General features: G+C 48.4%; 1 pseudogene; it reads right to left on the bottom strand.

The window, feature by feature from the left end:
- Positions 1 to 614: 614 nt before the first annotated feature.
- Positions 615 to 21,383, bottom strand: LOC120693689 (annotated as a pseudogene).
- Between the last annotated feature and the right edge of the window lie 1,854 nt (positions 21,384 to 23,237).

Genomic DNA, 23,237 nt, shown 5'->3' with positions numbered 1-23,237 from the left:
ATTGGGCGAACCGAGCCGTTCTAGTTGAATGACATCTCTCGCTGTGATGCTCGAACATGACGGGGAACGACGCTGGGCTGGAGCGTGCCAGACGGGGCCCAAGCGGTGCTCGACGCAGAGCGGGCCAGGGCAGAACTCCAATGGCGGGGTTGGAGCTCGGCAGGGCAGGGACGAAGCTCGACTGGGTCTTGGAGGGAGGGAGGGAGGGGTGGAGGGAGGGCGGGAGCGCTGGATTGGGAGCTCTACTGAAGCTCGGGGGGGCAAGGGCGGAGCTCGACCAAAGCTTGGAGGGGAGGGAGAGGCGGAGCTCGGGCTGAAGCTTGGAGTGGGGGTTTGGAGCAGATGCATGAGTGGCGCGAAGCAGAGCTCAAGCTCTCACCCAGGTGAAAGTTGGAGCGGCGTGGGGGCGCTAGTTTGGGCAGCCAGTGTGTTGAGGGAGAAGAGTGCGAAAGAGAGGAGAAGTCATGGCCGAGGGAGCTCGTGCTACAATGGTGAAAGAGAGGAGCAAAGGATTGGGTGACCGACATGTGAGCCACACGTAACGATGCTTGATGAAGTTATGATAGTTACATCATCGTTCCTCCTCAAAACAAACAAGAAATGGAACTGTTTCATTTCTCTAACCAAACACATAGCATAGAACGAGCTCATCCCTAAAATCAGGAATGAAATCACTCCATTCCACCACGCTCTCCTCATATCCTCCTAGTCGTAGCATCTCTCGAGCCAGTCGGGCCTCCCTTGTTTATTCTCATGTCCATTTGTATTCACGCATTACATTACACACATTGCACTGCAACCACAACCCATACGATCCTCTCACTGTACACACAAGTAGACTTGTTTTCCTACTGTCGCCTCAGATAAACACACAGCACGCAAACAAGAGACTCGGTACTTCACCGGAACGTAGTAGGCCCTTTGGACTCACGCACACACATACAATTGACTCGCCACTGTGATCGCTCCTTAATTATTCCCAACAAGGTCGCACTCGCACATGCTTCGGCCCAACTCTTTCCCACCAAATGGAGCCCGGCCACAGCCAGCCTCAGAGCATCGACCTCTTCACGCAGGGCCGTACCGGCAAATTCGAAGGCCCTGTGCGAAACTATGAACTGAACCCTAGTACCATCGTTGCGCCTGCGAGTGCCCAGTGAAATCCGGAAGGTGGAAGTGCAGACGTGACTGACTTGTGCCGTGCCTGGCGAGCGGTTATAGTGGAAGCGAAAAAGATTGCACTGTGATCTGCAGATTTGATTGAAAGACAATGGTCAAGCGGCATATTTCCTCTTCTATGACATATTTGGGCTACAATTTGCTTCGTATTGGATCAAAATATAACTAAAACAAAATCTACTATATAACTATACCTAGTATACTCGTTATATTTTGGGGCCCCTAAAATTTGGGGGCCCTGTGTGGTCGCACGGCCCGCACGGGCCTACATACGGCCCTGCTTCACGTGAACATCGAACGACATCCCGTTCTCCTGGAGGCGCCGCTGGAGGTTGGTGGGGCCGAAGACGGCGCCCGGCGTGTACACCCCTCCCCGGGGCAGGTTCCCACGCTGGGTCAGCAGGACGAGGGCGCACTGCACCAGCACGATCGGAGTCGTGATGTACCCGACCTCAGGCCCCGAGACCTCGGTGATCACCTCCTTGTCCGGCTTGCCGCCGCGCTCCGACGCCCGGGCCGCGTCGCCGTAGCCGCGCCCGACGAACCACATCTTGAACGAGCCGCTCCGCACCTCTTCCTCCGTCGGGCCGGCCCTGAGGAACAGCCCGGTGGAGAAGAACTCGGGGTAGGCCAGCAGGAGGTACCTGCCCAAGGGGAAGTTTGCGAGCAGGCCGATGGACAGTCCCAGGATGATGGAGCGCATGAGGACCACCAGGGATCTGGAGGCGATCTTCACGCCGAAATGTGCAGGTTTAACAGAGGACCAGAACTTCTTCCTGTGCTCGGCGTACTCTGGGGTTTCTTCAGCCTCAGCAAGGCCCTCGGGATGCTCGGTGATGGTTGATAGAGTTCTCTTCACGACCGCTGTGTCGGCAGAAGGCAGCTTCATAGCCCACATTCCCAGAGGATTGTGAGCCTCCATCAGCGACCCTTTGGGAGGTGGAGGACCTGGGATCTGCATAAAGGAACAAACAGTAGCATCGATCAAGATGTATTTGATCTGATCATTTTCATGAAATGAAAATAGGCACTGCAGTTTTCCATGGATCAGCGGACCGTTGAACTGCAAAAAGGAAAAAAAAAGAAAAGAAAATTAAGGAAACATTTGAGATATCACAAAATCTATTAACCTCTGTTGAGAAGCAAAGTTCGTTCATGTCAGTTTGCAATTCCACAAATATACATATATTTTCATTAAAGATTCAAGAAAAAATCATAAAAAAATTTACAGTCCACAAGGGCACACCGAACAGCAACTTCAAGATGAAAGCATACAGCCGCTTTGATTTAAGACATCACACGTAACCTGTGAACATTTAAACAGATTTTATAAAGGAACTAGATGAACAACTTGAGAAAATAACATAACCCATTCCTTGAGGGGTCGCACTACCGCAATCCATTGCACAGACAAGAGGCACGGCAACCATCATTTACACTTGATAGTGCAGAGGCTTCTGAAGGAGTGGAAGGAACATCAGGTGGTTGACAGTTGGCACACGAGAAAGGAATGCTTAATTGAATACTGACCACGCCTCGGAAGAAAAATGGCATTTCGGCATGATGGTAAGTAGAAGGGAATTAATAAGAAACGTTTTTGCAGAAAAATGCAGAAAGAAAACAATACTGTGAGTTGGTAAATTAGTAGAGCACTCCAACAAGTACTAGTTTATCAAACTAGGAGTCAAGCACACGTAAATTTTTTGTTCAGTGTTAAATTCACATTGACCAAGAAAATCCAGAAGATCTGAGAGCTAACTGTTAAGATTTTACCATAATAAAGAGTTAAACTTGCTCTTAGAAGAACTTTCACTAACCAGTTGCGACGGTAACACACCGTACTTTAGGAGATTTGGGTGTACATATCTTGAATTCAAGCTAATTTTGATTTTAATAAGCATATGCAGCTATGCCAAACTAGTCATCCAGCATGCCCTTCAGGAAAACAAGGCCAAATTTCGTACAAATTAGACAACAATAGAAAATCCAAGCATAGTGGCCTTTAATGTGCAACACAAATGAATTTGGGATCTGACCCAGCAACTATCATCATAGTGAAAATTTCCTGTATGGTTTATGTGCAGATCAACCATCATTCTAAGTCCTAGTTCAATGTAAACATTCTAACTCTGTCTTTCATCTTTGTTTTGCGATCGAACAGGCAGGTGATCAAACCCTCGGACAAATTCAGCAGCAGCGATAAGTGTATAGTGTAACAACCCACGTAATAATTACCTTAATTAGGATTAATTGAGAGATTGATATAATTATTAGCACTAATTGTGGAAGCATCCACACACAGAGAGACCAAGCCATGCCCAAAATTGGCCACGGCGCGCGCTCGCACACGCTCGCGACGCGCGTCTCCGCCCATGCCGTCCTTATCTCGCTCGCAGGCCCAGCTCGCTCCTTTCCCGAAGCCTCTTCATGCTGCCTGAGCCGCCCACGCCTCTCCCTCTCCTTCTCGCGTGAGCGCCGAGCCATGGCCGCCGCCTCCGCCTAGCTCGCCGTGGAGCTCCCTCCTCCGGCCTCCCTCGGCCGAACCGACCCGCCGACAAGCTTCCTCACGCCCCACCGGTGCTCCTCGGCCCGAGGCCGCCCCGAATCGGCCGCCGGAACCTCGCCGTGGTCGCTCGCCGCCGCCGCCCAGACCACTGCACCGTCGCCGGCCCTTCTTTGACCATCCCCGGCTCCAACTCTTGCTCTAAATCGGTCGCAGGTGATTCTCTCATGCTTTTCCCCCCGCTTCCTGCCCGCCGACATGGCTCCTCTCGCCGGAATCGATCGCCTTAAGCGCCTCCTCTGCTTCCAGTTCACATGAGGGACCCCAGGTAACAATAGAAAGAAGTGCAGGGTCCTTTTTGCGAAGTCCATGACTCAGGTGAATAGTGCTGCGAAGGGTCCTTTTGCAATAAATTGGCTGAAACTTTGAAAAATCATAGTAAATCATATAAAAACCAGAAAATTCAAACTAAAATTTGTTAGATTCCTTGTTCTAAGATCTACAACTTTTCTTACAGGTTGATCTTTAATTTCTAAATAGTTTTTGCTCTAGTTTAAATATTAGTTTAAGTGGCTGTAAACTTTGAAAATGCATAGTAAATCATTGAAAAATCGTAAAATAGAAAATGAAGATGTTTTGGAATCCTTGTTAGTAGATCTATGCAGTGGGTACATAATATGATATGTGTTAGTATAAAAATATTATCCTAGAATTTTATTTATATTTGTTAGGAATAAATTTATATTTATAGTTATATTGCTCCGTTTGCTATGAAATTTTTATGGTAGGTTGTTCATGTGATGCATATGCTGTGGCAAAGGTGTTAGATTTATTTGGTGCATGTATACATGAGTTAATGATTTAATGTTGGTGCTTTAATGTTTCTTCTATTAAAAATAAATCCCTATGGATAAAAATCATGAGACTTAGTTCAAGACTTTAATTATGTAACATACATCAGTTTTGCATCTTTACAGGATCATAGGAGCTATAAGTGTTATCCAGTGCATTTCATTTCTTTTTGCATCAACGATGTTGTATTTAACAATAGTACTTTATAAAAGCTATTAAAAACCATCCAAACTATAGGCTCTGTAGTTATAATTAAAACCCCACTTTAGAGTAGTAGTATTTATTTTTGAACCAAAGCACCTGTCTTTATGAAATGTTTGCAAATTTTCTAGCTTGGCTTTGTAATTAAAATGACCGTTAAGTAGTAGTAAATATGACTTTATTTTAGTCTGACAAAATAAATAGTGTTATAGCTCAGAGCAATGTCTGTAAGTGCTGGTTTTAGATGATCATTTATTGATACATTTGTTTATGATAATTATGCTCTTTTCGAAGTGTGATTCATCTGTTCTTTAATATCAAATGATATATTGTATAGTGTGTTGCACTATTATGAATGCTTTGCGCATTGTACTTTCATGCATTTATACATATGTGTTATTGCACCTCATTTAGGTACGATAGATGAACCACGTGAAGGACGTGATATTGAAACCGAACACGAAGACGATGTTTGGTGGACATATCCAGAAGAGGCAAAGAACGAGGCAAAGAACCAGGAGTACATGCTTGGACCAGAATACTCGCCAAGAGAGTGTCATCTAACAAACACTGACCTAGTATTAATCTCAGGCAAGCCCCGGTGCACATCCTATTATTTGAAATTATGACATCTATATATGTATTTATTACTTGTGCATTACGTTTCAGGAGTTGATTGGAACCCTAGTTGCATGATCCCTAGTGTCGGTACCCCAGGACTGGGGTACCCACTCTTGCTGTGTCTAGGCAAGAGCCTTGTGGTTATCCTTGACTACGTCCAAACAGCCGGACCCCTGTGGTCCGGAGCCCTGTTCACCCGACAACGGTCCCGGACCCGTCCCCCGGGTGAGGAAGATCTGGGAGCACCACGCGGTCCGGAAGAAGCAGGCGCTCAGCCCGAACAGCCGGGGGCTCCGGACCTCCCGTGGAGGTCCGGGCCCCCGCGGAGTCCCGGACCCCCCGTGGGGTCCCGGACCCCCTGTATAGTAACCGGACCCCTCACTAAGGGAAGGAATTAACAGCCCGCTCCGGGGAGGTCCGGAGCTGCCACATGTCTGCAAGCACAAACGCGTATATAAGGCCGCTTGGTCTCCATACTAAGGTTCTGTTATCGCCATAAATTAACAGGGTTAATTTATGGGCCAAAATCAAGATGGGCTTAAAGCAAAAGATGAGGAAGGCTTGTAAATCGGCTCCTGCGTGAGCGTCTGGGCCACATTGGCCGTGTATCCTTAGATTTAGTTTGAGATTAGAGATAGAGTCCAATCGGGACAAAATTAGTTTAGATTGTTTCCCAAGTCTCCGGACTATAAATATGTATCCTTCGTTATTCATGAAAGAGATCGTCATCACGACTCGCAAACAACAACTCTCGGCGCATCGCCACCCCTAGCGCCCTAGCCTGGTTTTCATACATCCTCCGGGCGCGTGACGGAAATTGCGGGCCGTCGACGAGGGAGCAGTGCCTCTAGCGCCCTAGCAACCTCCCGGCTCTTCGTGTTGCCCGTCGTTGCTCGCCGGTGGGTTTCGGTCGACAACACATTCTGGCACGCCCGGTGGGACACTCGGCAACAACATCCACCGCAATGATGACCGGAGCTCAAGATCAAGAACCCGCTCCCAAGCCCGTCACATATGAAGAGCTTCCTCCTGAACACAAGAAGAAGTATGATGAGATCAAAACTCTGCTGGAAGCCGATCTCATCGGCTCTTTTGAGAGGACTCGCAACCATGGCATCAAGTGGAAGGGGTTCTCACCAAAAGGCGCTCTGGACAATGTAGATCTGTCTGTACCATCTGAAGAACGCACCAGAGCCCTGCGTCAGGAGATGAACTACATGGTGGCCCATGCGCTTCATCGGCACTCTCAGAGCTTGATGAACGAACTCGAGCGCATGGCGCATCGCGTCATCCAGGAGATAATCAAGAACCAGTACTCTCCATCGGGGCCAATCCTGGGGAGTCACACAGAGGAAGCTGCACTGCATTCTAGGCCGCAACTGCCATTCTCATTTGCAGCTCCCAGACCACACAGCTCGCCGATCTACGTCGTCCACAAGATCGGCGGTGATCCTGGAGAAGGCCAGTTCCTCACCGAGCCACCTAAGGAGATTCTGCACGGCTACACGTGCGCCTACATCCCTAATAGCGTCAGTCCAGCACGCTCGGTGCAGATGGTGAACCCAGGAGCTCCTGGAGCAGACGCAGAAAAACAAGCGTGGCTGGCAAAGTACGCTACTGGGCCGAGTGCTGAGCCATCGGCCCTAGGAGTTCTTAGTGTGGAGCAGGTCAGTGCAATACTCAGAGACCAGTTCGGCATCCTGCCCAAGAGGAAAGCGATCGGCTATTCCAAGCCGTATCCAAGCGACTATGACTTGATCCCACTGCCACCCAAGTATCGGCTTCCTGAGTTCACCAAGTTCAACGGATTAGAGGGAGCCAGCTCCATCGAGCATGTGAGCCGATACTTAACGCAGCTTAGGATGATCTCAGTGTCGGATCCATTGAGGGTCCGGTTCTTCAGCCAATCCCTTACAGGCCCAGCCTTTGGATGGTACGCGTCTTTAGCTCCGGATTCGATTCGGACTTGGAGGCAGCTTGAAGATCAATTCCATACCCAGTACCACTCGGAAGCTGCAGAAGCTGGAATTGCCGACCTCGCCCAAGTCAGGCAGAAGCGAGGAGAGACCGTGTCAGAGTACATACAGCGCTTCAGGGAGGTCTAGAACCGATGCTACTCGTCACGCATCACAGAGAAAGAGGCAGTCGATCTGGCTGTCCTGGGACTTGCTAGGCCGATCAAGGATGCGGCTTTTCAGTTGGAGCTTACGTCTCTGGCGCACCTTGTGCAGAAGCTTACCGCATACGAGCATTATCATCCTGAGCTGTACCAGGACAAGTTCAAGCACCATGTAAACATGGCACAAGCTGAAGAATCTGACGACTCGGGTGAAGAGCAAGAAGTGGCCGTGGCAGAGTGGACTCGGGGGGCAAATCCTGTCCCATGCAAGTGGATCAAGCAGCAGGGGCTTGTGAAGGGCTTCGACTTCGACGTAACCAAAACAGAGCAGATATTCGACCTGCTCCTCAAAGAAAAACAGCTGAAGCTCCCAGAAAATCACAAGCTGCCGACGGCATAAGAGTTGCAGGGAAGGCTATACTGCAAGTGGCACCACTCGTTTACTTATGCCACTGGTGAATGCAAGCAGCTGCGTCACCAGATCCAATCGGCTATCGAGCAAGGCCGATTAATCCTGGCTCAGCACACTATGAAGGTGGACACGAAGCCCTTCCCACAAGCTAACGTGGTGGAACTGTCAGACTTCAGGTCCAAGGGCCAGGACTTGGCATTCCACATCAACATGGTGGGACCTATGCGCCGCCATGACAAGCAGAGGAGAGAGGCCGCTTCTGGCAAGCGGCCGCAGAATGAACACGAGCTGGAACAGCAGCATGTTCCTGAAGAGCAAGTACGTCACATCCGCAATCAGTTTCCAGCTTCTAATCAGCTTCTGGAGAAATACCAGTACCAGTACCAGCTACGCCGCCGATACGAATCGGAGGAAGACGAGTACGAGCACCGCTCAGGAAGGACATTGGGCAGGCGCCAGGCTATACGCGACCACTGGCATTGCCCGTTCTTCAGGTACTGTTGGAATTCCGGCATGAGCCGATTACCTACTATAGATGATTGCTTGGAGTGCAGGCCTCGAGGGCACCAACAGGACAAGACATCGGTGTTCCGGCGTTTGGGGCCCAGAACACGTCAGGACGTCCATGTGGGGCGCCCATCAGGAGGTGATTCAGAGCTAGAGGAAGAGGACAGGTACCATCGCCCACGGTGGTGTCTTGACGGGCTCAATCGGTCGCAGAAGCGCAGAGTACAGCGCTTGCGCAACCTCGAAGACGTAGAAGCAAAGTATCTTGACGTGCTGAGGAAAGCGCGTCCGGATCTCATGGAGCAAGTTAGGCGACCGCAGAGGGAAGAGAGGCGTCCCCCGAGGATGGAGTGGCGCTCCAAGCAGACAAAAGCCGATGAGAAGCCATCGGCTGATGTGAACATGGTGTTCGTGCTCCTGTCGGAGTTTCGAGCACCCCAACCGGAGGAATTGGCCATCGCGCAGCTGGATCTCGGCCCACGGCCAATCATTTTCGAGAAGCCCAAGGAGAAGAGCTACAAACACTTGAAGGGGTTGTATCTCAAGGGCTTCATTGACGGCAAGCCTGTGAACAGGATGTTGGTCGACACTGGTGCTGCAGTTAACCTGATGCCATATTCTGTGCTGCGCCGATTGGGTCGTTCTTCTGCCGATTTGATCAAGACCAATGTGATGCTCAACGACTTTAATGGATAGCCATCAGAGGCGATGGGGGTTCTTAATGTGGAACTGACAGTGGGCCGCAAGACTGTACCGACATCGTTCTTCATCGTTAACAGCAAGAGCACATACACGGTGCTGCTTGGAAGAGACTGGATTCATGCCAACTGTTGTATCCCTTCCACAATGCACCAGTACCTCGTCCAATGGGATGGCGATGAAGTAGAGGTGGTCCTTGTAGATGATTCCAGCGAGGTCTCGGTCGCAGATATGAACGCCTGGGATGCGGAAGGACAAGAGCCGATTTCCGGGATCGCCCTGGAAGACTGTGATCGGATTGAGGCGACAAAAAACGGACTGAGGCTGGTCTTATCCACTGGCCTCACAGAATAGATGCACCCTGGCTAGCCACGGGGTGTAATGAAAATAGAGAGGCCGATCCCGGCGATCGGCCCCGAAAAATAGAAAAATTCTGTTTTTGGTCGGAATTGTTACATCATGTACACATGATGGCCTCCTCTAGCAGTTGGCTATCTATTGACTATTTGGCTCTGAGAAATAATAGAAGTATAGAAGCGGCCAGCCCGTGCGGTTGGCCAAATAATTTTTCTTGTCATCTCCCTGTGTTTGCTGCTGACATTGTGGATAGTGAAGACTCGCTCGCATTCGCGGCCGATTTTTTAGATGACGGCAAACTCGGATACGGATTCACATCAGCTGATGATTTGGAAGAGGTTGACATTGGTCCTGGGGATAAGCGACGGCCGACATTTATCAGCAGTAAGTTGGATCCGGCTTTGCGAGAGGAGATGATCACACTGCTAAAAGAATACCGGGATTGCTTTGCATGGGACTACACGGAGATGCCTGGATTGGATAGAAGCATAGTCGAGCATCGGCTCCCGCTCAATAAAGGGTTTCGGCCGTTTCAGCAACGAGCACGTCAGATGAAGGCCGAAGTCCTAGAAGAAGTTAAGAAAGAGGTGGAAAAGATGCTGGATGCTGGGTTCATCAGGCCGTGCCGGTATGCAGAATGGATCTCCAGTGTGGTGCCGGTACAAAAGAAAGATGGCCGATGGCGTGTCTGCGTCGATTTTAGAGATCTCAACAGAGCAACTCCGAAGGATGAATACCCAATGCCTGTTGCAGAGACGTTGATCAACGCCGCTGCTGGCCACAAAATGATGAGTTTTATGGATGGCAACGCCGGTTACAACCAGATCTTCATGCCCCCAGAGGACGTGAACAAGACTGCGTTCAGAGTACCAGGTGCAGTTGGCTTGTTCGAGTACTTGGTTATGACCTTCGGACTAAAAAATGCCGGTGCAACGTACCAACGTGCTATGAATTACATTTTTCATGATCTCATCGGCAAGCTGGTAGAGATTTATATTGATGACGTTGTGGTCAAGTCCAAGTCAGCTGCGGGGCATTTAGAAGATCTCTGTCAAGTTATGGAGCGGACTCGAAGGTTTGGGCTCAAAATGAACCCAAAGAAGTGTGCCTTCGGTGTATCGGCCGGTCAATTTCTGGGATTCCTAGTGCATCAAAGGGGAATCGCGATCGGCCTAAAAAGTCAAGAAGCCGTGAAGATGATGAAGCCACCTACTACAAAGAAGGAGTTACAGAAACTCATCGGTAAAATTAACTTTGTCAGGCGATTTATTTCTAATCTGTCCGGACGCATTGAGCCGTTTATGGGTTTAGTAAAGATCAAATCCGATGATGAGTTTCGCTGGGGGGCAGAACAGCAGCAAGCTTTCGATGAAATCAAAGAATATTTGTCAAAGCCTCCAGTATTGGTTCCTCCTCAGCAAGATAGGCCGTTCTATGTGTACCTATCCGTCGGTGACACTTCCATTGCTTCGGTGCTAGTCCAGAAGCATGACGGCCAAGAGAGGGTGGTTTTTTACCTCAGCAGACGCATGTTAGACGCCGAGACCAGGTATCCTGAAATTGAGAAGCTTTGTCTTTGCTTATACTTTACATGTACAAAGCTTCGCCATATTTTGCTCTCGGCGGAAACAATTGCCATATGCAAATCGGATGTCATAAAACATATGCTGTCGGCCCCTGTCCTTAAAGGCCGGCTCGAAAAATGGATGTTTGCATTGTCAGAGTTCGATATCCGATACCAGCCTGCGAAAGCAGTCAAGGGACAAGCACTGGCAGATCTTGTTGCAGATAGGATCAGCATTGATATTCCTGCGTTATTTATTCGTGCTTGGGCTATGTTCTTTGACGGATCGGCTTGTGATGATGGGTGCGGTGTGGGAATTCTGTTGGTGTCGCCTCGAGGGGTGAATTATTCCTTCTCCATCAGAATGACTGCCCCGTGCACCAATAATCTGGTGGAATATGAAGCCATTCGCAAAGGGATGGAGTTGCTTCTCGAAGCTGGTGCAGAAGCGGTGGAAATTTTTGGAGATTCGAAGCTGGTGATTTCTCAGCTCACGGAGGAATATAGGTGTGAGAGCGAGGCTCTTTTCCTGATATGGATGCAGTGCCGTGAGTTGATGTCACGATTCAGGTACATCAATTTCCACTGGATACGCAGGACTCTGAACAATGAAGCCAATGATTTGGCACAGATGGCTTCTGGCTACAAGGAGAAAGCTGATGGAGTCGAGGTGGAGGTCCAGTTTCTAGAACCCGGAGACTGCAGAGCCGATATCTTCAATTACTTGAAGGATTCGGCTCGGGGGGCACCCAGAAGGATAAGACTCAAGGGCATGAAGTATGTTCTGATAGGGGACGATATGTTCTACAGGACCTTGGAAGGACTATTACTTAAATGCCTGGGACCTTCAGAGTCAAATCGGCTCTTGCATGAGGTACATGAAGGAGCCTGCGGTACTCACCAATCGGCTCACAAGATGAAGTGGCTGATTAGGCGGTCGGGTTATTACTGGCCCACTATGCTTGAAGATTGTTTCAAATATTACAAGGGATGTCAAGCGTGTCAGAGGTTTGACAAAATTCAGATAGTGCCAGCATCAGTGATGAACCCTATCATCAAACCATGGCCATTCAGAGGTTGGGGCATGGACATGATTTGACAGATCAACCCGTTGTCTAGCAAGGGTCACCAATGGGTCTTAGCTGCCACATATTATTTCACAAAGTGGGTGGAGGCAGTACCCATGAGGTCAGTGGCGTCAAGAGATGTGATCAGCTTTGTCAAAGAACACATCATTCACAGGTTTGGGATCCCCCAGACCATTACGACCGATGGAGGATCGGTCTTTATATCGGAGGAGTTCAGAAAATTTGCCGATGATATGGGGATTAACCTGATCAGATCATCTCCATATTATGCCCAAGCTAATGGACAGGCTGAAGCATCCAACCAGAGCCTCATCAAGCTCATAAAAATAAAGATCGATGAATATCCTAGGCGCTGGCATGAGGTGTTGTCAGAAGCTTTGTGGGCATATCGTATTTCGTGTCATGGGTCCACCAAGACGTCGCCGTACCATCTAGTCTACAGCCAGGATGCTGTGCTACCGTGGGAAATCACAGCCGGATCAAGGCGTGTTGAGTTTCAGAATGATCTATCTGCTGAACAGTATGCAGCCTTGATGAATGATAAAGTGGAGGACCTAATGGAATTGAGACTTTGGTCGTTGGAAAAGATCAAAGAAAATAAGGCTAAAGTCGCCCGTGCATACAACAAGAAGGTCAAACCTAAGGATTTCCAGGTGGGAGACTTGGTTTGGGAGGCAGTATTGCCATTGGGAACCAAAGATAAAAATTTGGTAAATGGTCTCCAACTTGGCATGGTCCGTACAAGGTTGATCAGGTTTTGCCTGGGAATGCGTACATGCTCGAGGAACTGGACGGCATTAAGTTTCCTGTTGCTGTCAATGGACAGCATCTGAAGAAGTATTTCCCGAGCATGTGGAAAGACGAGTAAAAGAGAAGCTAATGAGATCCATCTGGCTGCAGTGTAATAGGCCAACACGTTGAGTTGGCCGGTAAAAAAAATAAACAATATAATGATAGGCCAACACGTTGAGTTGGCCGATAAAGAAAGATAGCCGATGTATTACCATCGACTTGAGATGTTTTTAAACAAGTACAACTTTCAAGTTAACAGGCAGTACTAATTCTCTCTTGAGCCTATCTACTGGTTCAGGAATTCTTCTATGGCATGGATGGCTTCAGTACGAACGGCATCTGCATGTGCTACAATCGCTTCGTCATCCTTGTCATTGCCTGAAACTATCTGCCGACTCAAGGTGCTGATCTCTGCAAACTCTGCTTGTATTTGCTCAGATATCTTCCAGGTTTCTTGTTTGGAGTTTGCAATGGAAGTTTCCTCGGCCTGGATGAGTTCCTTGGTAATGCGGACCTTTTCTTCGAGTTCCGCCAGTTCTTTCTTCAGGAGGTCGCGTCGATTCGTGTTGGCAGACACGTCAGCTTTGATATCTAGAGTTGCCTTCTTTTGGTTGAGAGCCTTGCATTTTTGGGTAATGTCGGCTTTCAGAGAAGCTTGAGAGCGACGTGCTTTCATCCTTTCTTGTGCTTTACTGACTTCTATCCGGAAGAATGGGAGGTTGCTGGCTGACCAGAGCTTGATTTGCAATGGTTCCGGGAGTTGGGATTCTATTTGCTCGAAGATGTTCTTTATTTTACTGGAATCATCAATCAGAGCAGTGATTGGGGCAGATAGAAGATCCTTGATAAGTTGAAGCTGATGTGTTAGGTTAGTCGATTGCTGTAGAGATGATGTTTCTGATCCAGGAACAGTTAGACCCATTGATGCAGGGTCAAAGGAAAGCAAACCTGAAATATCAAAACTCTATGGGCATATCTGGAGTTAGTGCAAGACGCATTTATGGAGTTATCGGCTGGTTCAGAATTGGTTTTTTTTAATGTTACCTGTTCTGAAGAAGTGTTGGACGGTTCAGGAGCAATCGTCCTATCAAAGCTGGTGTTGACGTCAAGAGCATCTGCTGCATCGGCTTGTTCCTCGCTTGTATTCATCAGTGCATTAGGAGTTGCAGCTATCTCATGTTGATCCAGGGTTTTTACACTAGGGATTTCTTCAGCTGCATCCTGAACATAGAACTGCAGTCAACCAGAGTACACATGTATAAGATAAAGAAGAAGTTTCGGAGAAATAAGTTACCTGGTTGGTATTAGACTCTGATGGACTCGAAGAAGCTGGTGCTGGTTTCTTGATCACTCGCCTCATGATCGTCTTCCTTTTCTTGGTCAAGACTCGGGGGGCAACGCTTGCAGAAGTTTGTCTTCGCTTGGAAGCCAACTGAAGTAAGTCTGGCTGAACAGACATTATCACTTTCTTCATTGGTGGTGATCATTTGCAGAAGAGTACATCAGGAGTAGTTGGAAGAAAGTGAAATGGTTCCCCAGTACTGGTCGTGGGTTCTGGACCATCTTGTTGCTGCTGACAGGATGAGTAGGTTAAGCCAAGAGAAAGGAGTAGAAGATTTAAAAGGATGAATGCATAAAATCAGTACCTCTTCCTCGGGGATTACGTATTCAGGATCAATTTGCTGCAGTTGAGGGCCTAGAGCTTTTCTGAAGACATGTGTTGTCCACATCTTCCGCCAGGTATCAAAGCCGATTGATGAAGAAGTGAAGGACAGATCGGCTGGTATTGGAATGTGGAGGTCATCAAACATGCTGTAGCATCTAGAGCTAGTAAGACCGTCAGGCAGATCGGCTCTGCTCTCCACCAAGTGGTGAATATGGAAGTGGGGAGGGACCTGTCCTAGGCTAAATTGCCGAACTACTATGACTGGCTGGTAGGATTCATAGCCTGGCTTGATAATTCTGTTAGAAGTACTGATGCCAACGGGGAGGAAGCCAGGTCGAATCATCAAAGAATACAGATGTCGAGTGCTGTCGTCATCGGCAAAGTTATCTAATCTGAAGGCAGTTGGGTTCTCAAAGGATTCAGATTCAGTAAACGGAAGGTAGAGAGGATTATCTAGTCCTTTGTAGAAGACTCTGAACCAATTTGTTGCATCTGCTGAATTTAGTTTACTGCCAGGAAGACCGAATAAAGCTTGGCCATAGCTTGTACATCTAATTGGTTTGCCACTCTCATCAGGGAAAGAGTTCTTGGTCAGGCCTTGGAAGTTGGGAATATGATGCTGGAAGTACAGTTGTGCCCACAACTGAATAAACCACCAAGGGCCTCCAGTTCTCAGTTTCTTGTGGTTGAGCAAGTTAGATGTCATTAAATGGAGATATCTGTATGTTTCTCCGAGAAAAAGTTTGCCTAGGCCGGTGTGATTACCATGGGCCAGGTGGTAGGCCAAGGGGAGATAGTTCTTAGTTGGAACTAAGGAAGGGCCACAGAAGATGAAGTGCTCTAGCCAAAGATTTAAGAAGACTGTGTGTTCCTTCTCAGTCACTGGACCTTTTGTCTTCATGTGCTGATTCATGTAAGTACCCCAATTTGTGCAGTTGACTTTGGAAGAAAGTTTAAAGGGGACTTCTGTCATTTTGTGAGCAGCAGGATTGGGGGAGCTAATGTCTAGTCTGGTGATCATGACAACATCTAGCAGAGTGGGAGTCATGGGTCCATGACCAAAAAGGAAACAATTCAGAGCATCAGACCAGAAATAGCCGATGGTTTTCAGAAGATTTTCATCTTTGTCAAGGGGTGACAGTGATAAGCTAAGTGCATCGGCTATGTTCAAATCTTGCCACAAGGGCATGTGGGTTTTTGCTACTCTGTTATACCATGTTATCCAGCTTTCAGGTGGATTAGGCCAGGCTCTTAAGCAGTCGGCCCAGAGGTTCAAATCAATGTTTTGACTCACAAAAGGGATCCTATTTGCTTCACAAGAGATCAAATCTGTGGGGGTTTCATGGGTTTGTGGGCCAAGACAGAAAGATTTTGGATTGGAGGGATGCGGCAGAAGGATGTCTGACACCTGAAGTTCAGAAATTCAAAAGTATGTGTATGGTGTCATATTTCAGAGTTTCAGTTTCAGAAGCTTAGTGAGCTGAAGAAAACTAAAAGATTAGGCCGAATATTACCTTCAGGCCGTGGATTGCCGCATCGTTAGAGCTTGTTGTCTGAACTGCAGAATCCGCCATGGTCACAGATCTGTTGACTTAGGGTTTGATTGCTGGAGATTCTAGTTCGAATTCCGGCTGCCTGGAGAATTCTTGCTCGGATTTGTAGAGCTTGTTTTTCGAGTTACACTCGAATTTGAGGGTACGTTGAGTTCGGTTCAAGCTGGAAGCGATATTCTACTCTTGTGCGGGTTGCTTCTAGTTTGAATTTCGTCGGCTCTTGGATATTTATGGAAGCCTGATGCGTTGCCATCGGCTTTTTAAGAAATAAACGAAGACATATGAAATTGGGGAAACTCGATTTCATTAAAAAGGGAAGTTTATTACAAGGAAAGCCGATTTTACAAAGGAATCAATCCTTCGGCTTTGAGGTCCTATTCCTACGATGCTACCTACATCTACCAGTCATGGGTGTCTGAGCACCTACGGCGCTTCAGGCTGCGCGACGGTGCGTCTCCACCATCGTTGTCGTCATCATCGCCGTCGTCGCCGCTACTGCTGCCATCGTCCTCGGTGCTGCTGCTGCTTCGCCCACCGCTGCTGCTGCTTCGCCCGCCGTTGCTGCTGCTTCCTTCTTCGCTCCCCTCCAAGGGGGCCTTGAGGAATTGGTGGGGGTTTTCCCCTGCCGCCGTATCATCGCTGGAAGAAGAGTCGATCCCTTCGAAGGAGTCGGTTCCTTCCCAGGAGAAGGCGTCGTCTTCATTGTTCTCCAGTTCCTCTTGGAAGAGGGACTGGAGGTCTTCTTCTTCTTCGGTCATGGGCTCGTCCTCCTCGGAGGCGACCCCGAAGTCGAACTCCTCTGCATCCCAGTGCAGAGGAGCCAGCGCCTCGTAGGCTGCTGTTGGGTCCCACTCGGGGTCGGCTCTCGGCTTTCTGGGATAGAGTCGATAGAGGAGGCCGAGAGGGAGGAAGAAGAAGGAGGAGATGAGGAGGAAGAAGAGGAGTCTCCAAAAGAGTTGGAGCCGGAGGAAGAGGAGATGGCCATGGCTGGTGAAGGATTGGATTTTCTGCGTTATTGGCTTTGGGAGGAAGAAGGAGTTTGCTGTGGAGAAGAGCCGATTCGGGTGAGATTAAATAGTGAAAATGTGGAAGACGGATCGGCAGTTTTCACGTTCTACGAGGAGCCAGTTGCAGAGACGTTGCGTCTTCCTTGGTGGTTGCAGTATGATTAATGAACATTAATGGGAAGATGAAGCGACGGATTGGTTTTGGAACTATCATTGCCAAAACCAGGGGGGCATGTGTTATCGCCATAAATTAACAGGGTTAATTTATGGGCCGAAATCAAGATGGGCTTAAAGCAAAAGATGAGGAAGGCTTGTAAATCGGCTCCTGCGTGAGCGTCTGGGCCACATTGGCCGTGTATCCTTAGATTTAGTTTGAGATTAGAGATAGAGTCCAATCGGGACAAGATTAGTTTAGATTGTTTCCCAAGTCTCCGGACTATAAATATGTATCCTTCGTTATTCATGAAAGAGAGCGTCATCACGACTCGCAAACAACAACTCTCGGCGCATCGCCACCCCTAATCATAGGGTTCCATCCAAGTAAGTGTCATGCTGCCCTGATCGCTTCTTGCGATCAGGGCAGTATTGTTCTTGCTTTTACCTTGGTATTACTCGTACTGAAGCGCTTTTGATGGAGAGTAGTACTAGTTATCATGATGTTCGTAGCATGGCTTTTAGTAGATCTTTTGTGCTTCGTTGCTTATCATCTGCGAATATCATGTTGTCTCTGTGCAGTCACGTTTCAATCTCTTGCTAGTTCTTATCGCATATAATTAGTCGCACAGGGGCAACACCCTGCTTCTTTCATGTTTAGTAGATCTAATCTGTTATGGTTTGCTCTTATCTTAAGAGTTGGCATAATATCTGCTAGGTTAGGCCTTGCAAACGGATTGGATGATCCGGTGGCGTAGTAGATGCTTTATCTTAGCCTTGATAGGGATTGTTCCGGGAATCGGCTCTTGCTAGTTCTTAGGCCTTTGTTTTAGGTTGTGGTTTAGTTGTCTGTTACGTTCGCTAGGCCTAGTCACGTGTAGGATGTTCCGATCTAGCAGTGAAGCTGTTACTATCGTGGATTAGATCAATTAGATTTAACTGAAGCAGTTTTATAGTGATTTGCTCTATTTATCATATCCGGATGCAATCAGATCCCGTCTGACACCGGGACTCGATCGGCTCTTCAAAGCCGATGCAAGAGTTGTCCCGGGGAGCCGACCACGGCTCGGACTTACGTTTACACGTGTCTACGTATGCAGGAAACTGTTCAGAGCACGTCTGCACCCTCCTGATCGGGTATAGGTCAGGTGGCACGCCCGGTTTTCATACATCCTCCGGGCGCGTGACGGAAATTGCGGGCCGTCGACGAGGGAGCAGTGCCTCTAGCGCCCTAGCAACCTCCCGGCTCTTCGTGTTGCCCGTCGTTGCTCGCCGGTGGGTTTCGGTCAACAACAGGTTCACCTACCACTGCATTCATTACGGTAGGTGGACGTCCGCATTGATATAGCAGAAGCCGAGGCAATTCTTTGACCAGGGGACACTGTTGATCGCGTATTACCAAGACATGTAGTGGAGCCATTGGCGTCGCCCACGCCGCGTCTGTCAGTCTGCCATGACAGATGGACACGACGGCTCGGTTTCTGCTATTATGACGCCTACATAATAGCCTCCACAGGCCACACCGCAAGCTACGTTTCCCCAACGGGCACCTTGCTGACGGGACAAGAGAAGACCCCCCTGAGTCAGAGAGGCAGCAGGGCATGGAAGCATATCGAAGAAAAGATTCACAACTACTGTAGCCATTTAAGTACTCTGCGCAGTATGCTACACAGTCACGTTGGGCCCACTTGTCGGGGCTCCAACGACCAATGTATCCGCACCCCTTGATCTATAAAAGGGGGCGCCCGCTAGAAGAAGTCTCAGCCTGAAAAAGGCCAAGGCCCGGCAGAGGGTAGGTTCATATACAACCGAGAACAATACATCTCCCAGTGGATGTAGGGTATTACGCTCCGGCGGCCCGAACCACTCTAGATCGTGAGTTCTTGTGTGCTTGCCTCAGTACTAGATTAGCCTAACAGCCTAGAGCTTCCCCGAGTCCTCCCTCACTGGGAATAGGCGGGTGCGCTCCGCCACCCGGCTGTGGGTACCCTAAAAATCCCACGACACCTAGGTTCCCCTGAATTAAACTAGCATGTATAGGACGATAAAAATGCTATGCTTAATACTTCTCGATAGAAGTCGAGTGACTTTTTGCACTCGTGAGATATAGGATACTTAGAAGTCGAGTAATTTCTGGTTACTCGCGAGATATAGGTTATATACTTATATACAGTACCTGAGTTGTAGAAATTGACATGGAAATATGAGACCGGACGGGGAATGATGATGATGTATAGGTATGGCAGCAGGACAGGGTTCCTGAGTGTCTTAGCCCCGTCTGTGTCGATTGAGGACTGTACCGTTGTTGGCCCTGCTGATCATGTTTGAATTGTACTAACTGCATGCCGGGAGTAGGAGGTAGTCGAAACCGGTAAGCCTAGTACTGCCTTGTTTCGAAAGTACATAACTTCTACCCACTCCTTAGGGCAGTCGAGTGGCCGCGGAGAATTGGGATGCATATGTTTACTTTTAGTGGTCTCTCGTAGGGCTCGGTTGACTATATGCAGGTGGGACGGTTCTGTAGTTCGAGGCGGGGAGGGGAATGGTTGGTTCGTATTGTCCGACGGGGCAAATACGTGCCGTGTTGGTTAGGTCCACCTTGCAAGGTTAAATCGGATCGATTCGCCGTCAGTCGCTCTCGGACATGAGCACCTTGATCTCCGAGTCACATCATAGTAAGAAAATGAAACGAAATGATATGATACATGTTGATGTTATTTAATCAATTATGTTTTCACATTGATTGTTATATATCTGCAAATCATAGATGTGTAGCAACTTTATAACTATAATTTGGAGCTAAAATTTTGAAGTTAATGATCTACCCTTAGATGCTTTTCTGCAAATAAATCCACCAGCCAGAAAGCTTTGCATGTCTATATATGTGGGCTAAGTATACTCAAAAGTCGGGTAAGTCTTGCTGAGTATTAGTATACTCAGGGTTTGTTGTTTACCCTATTTCAGGTATAGAAGCTATCCAGGATTCGCATCAGTGATCTCGATGTGACGTCCTCACATGTTCGTAGTTATCGTTTTATTTTATTGGTTCTCAATCAAATTTCCTTCTCTCAGGTCATATTCCCTTCCGCTGCTGTCATTTATTTTATGTAAATTCTAAATTTAAAGCTGTTTTGTAAATATTTATGTTATTATCAATTTTTGTGAAATTATATTATGCTGGTACCGTCTGTGCTCGCCGTCGCGCGAGACTTCTGGTGTGTTTCGATCGACCTGTGGGTTGGAAACATGCTGTCAGGTTACACTTACTTAATTAAGCTAATGTGCCTGATGCGTTCAAATGATGGTCATTACGCTTAATTAAACTGTTTAACTTGACGGTTATGTCACATATAGCAACTCACATTGGGTTTGGGGGGCCTGGGACGTGATCGGCGCAGCGCCCGCAGCTGGTCGGCGTTGGCCACCCCGAGCACGGGCCGACTCGTAGGTGCCGATGTTCCCGACGATCCCCTTTGTGGACTGCAGGCTGACGTACGCCTCCACGGTCACCGGCGCGGACGGCGGCTCCCACTGCCTGGAGTGGAACAGAAACCCCAGCTCTGCGGGGACAGAGTCGAACCCGCAGGCGGATACGATGAGCGACCCGCTTTTTGCCGCGGGCTTGTGGAGCTCGGCCTCGACGCGCTCCATGAACTCGGGCTCCCCCGAGATGTCGAGGCAGTCGGCGCCCGCGGCCGTGCAGGCCGCCGCGACGGCGTGGCCGTGGAGGCGGAAGGGTCCCGCGCAGGAGAGCACGATCCGGGCGCGGGAAGCGAGCGCCGCCAGGGACGCCGGGTCGGATGCGTTCGCGACGAGGATTTCCACGTCATCTGGCGGCGGGGCAGGGGCCGCAGCCCAGCGGAGTGCCGCGGCCACGCGGTCGCGGCTGCGACCGGCGACCGCGAGGGAGCGGAGTGGGGAGGAGGGGGAGAGGAACTTGAGGGCCTCGCGGATGACGTACTTGCCGGTGAAGCCCGAGGCCCCGAAGATGACGACGTCGAAGACCTTCGGCTCAGGCGGCGCCATGGCGGGCGGGCTGGGGGGTTTGGGGTCGGTCACTGAGCGGTGGGGCCGCCCGGTTGCCAGCGCAGAGTGGCTCGGGAACTTGGACACCTGGTGCGGCTCCAGGAGCGGCCGCGTGGACGCGCTAAATAGCAATAGCCGGGCGGCATTTGCTATGTGCGTACAGTACGTGCTAGACTGCTAGTACTTCCACTTTTGAATTTTCCAAGTCTTTTTTGAAAGTATAATTGAGTTTTCCAAGCTGCAAACATGCATATTTTATTTCAAAAAACATCATGCATGTGATTCATGCGACCATTTGGTCAACATGGATGTGCAGTGCGCGTTGGATTCGACAGCACGATGATTTCGGTGTGCTTTACACTGTGGAACTCAAACATTCATAAGACACGCACACTCACCCTGTAAACATAAATACGCAAATTCTATCTCTATAAGCATTTTTGAAGATTGAATCAGTAAATTCTCGAGATTGACGAACTCACCACAGACGGCTCGCTGTCGATGCGAACATCGTCTACCACTTAGAGCACAACGCTGTTAAATTCTAAAAAAATCACTTCCACAAGAAGTCGTCCCTAGTACCTGAGGTGTTACTGAGACTCTCATCGTGCTAAAACAGGTCCAATTTGGAGTGAACCAAGAGTTATAAGGTCCCAGTTGGGAGGGCTACTGGGAGGGGCGGAGCCGGAGCTAAAACAGGTGGAGCCATGTTTTTTTGGCTTCGCCAGCTCAACTAGAGCACCTCAAAAGAGAGCTCCGACTCTCATAAAATTCGCCCGCTAGCTGGTGCCAGTGGACCACCCCATTTGGTGCGGCTCCTGTAGAAACTGCCAGTGGAGTCGGAGCTAGAGCCACACCAAACGGACCCTAAGTATGGGAGGACACTCACTAATTTTGTACATATAGATCAATTTGGAGAACGGCATTTGTTTTGACTTTTTTAGTGGGCCTGAATGTACATGCCATTAGGTTTCTTTTTCATGTGTCCTTTTTTTCGTATTTTCATTAGGTTGGTTGAGTGTTATGCTTAGCTACTTGGTTGGTTGCTGTTAGGGTTTGTACCATACTCCCATATGGTTAGAAGGTTGGTGGTTGCTACTTGCTAGTATCACATTGGTTTTCAAGAGCATGCCAATAGTGTGGGCAATCAATACATCGAGGAAGAGATCTCATTTGAAAAAAAATGTCATACTACTCATAACAACACGAAATTTAATATTACGCTGATAGAAGTTTACAAGGCTTGTTAGTTGTATCCCTTAGTGAGAAAGAAACAATCCTTGTACCACTAAAGTCCATACAATTTTTCAGTTCTTCTTTTCGGAGAGCACGGGAGAATTGGACGCACTGATTGAACCGACCCCGGACGTACCACTGGGCAACCTGTGGCTGGAGAGAATCTCTCGCGATGGAGAAATGTCAAATGGGAAGCTCTATGGAGGATCGTGTCGTTTGTCATCAAAATGAGACTGACTCGCTCGGGAACAGGCACAGGATTGAGGAACTTTCTGGCGTAACACACCCGTTGTGACACCCTAGGTGTTTGCACATTAAAACCGCATTTATTTCCTATGCTTCATGTGCTGTGAGCAAGGGCCTATTTTAAAACTTTAAGGACCTTTGTGTAATTATAGATTGTTCTAAGGTCAACTTTACAGTTTTATTTGAATAGGATGTGTAATTATAGATTTTGTGGAGGGTTTATTTGCAAAATTCAGTGCAATCATTGCATGGCAGAAAATCTTTCAATTCAGCCTAAGTTTAAAGTGAATTTACCCTGAAAAGGACAAAAGTCCTTTGAATTCAAAATCCCTTCTATGTTTTCAAAATTAGCTCTTTATCCTTTGATCAAATCAATTTTTGCACAACATCAAAGTTGTAGATCTTGAAAAATTGAACAACTTTCATGTTGGGCACTTTTTCATTTGAGCCCTAGAT

Source organism: Panicum virgatum, chromosome 2K, assembly GCF_016808335.1.
Source record: "Panicum virgatum strain AP13 chromosome 2K, P.virgatum_v5, whole genome shotgun sequence".
NCBI classification, from domain to species: Eukaryota; Viridiplantae; Streptophyta; class Magnoliopsida; order Poales; family Poaceae; genus Panicum; species Panicum virgatum.
This window is presented reverse-complemented; position numbering and strand designations above follow the sequence as displayed.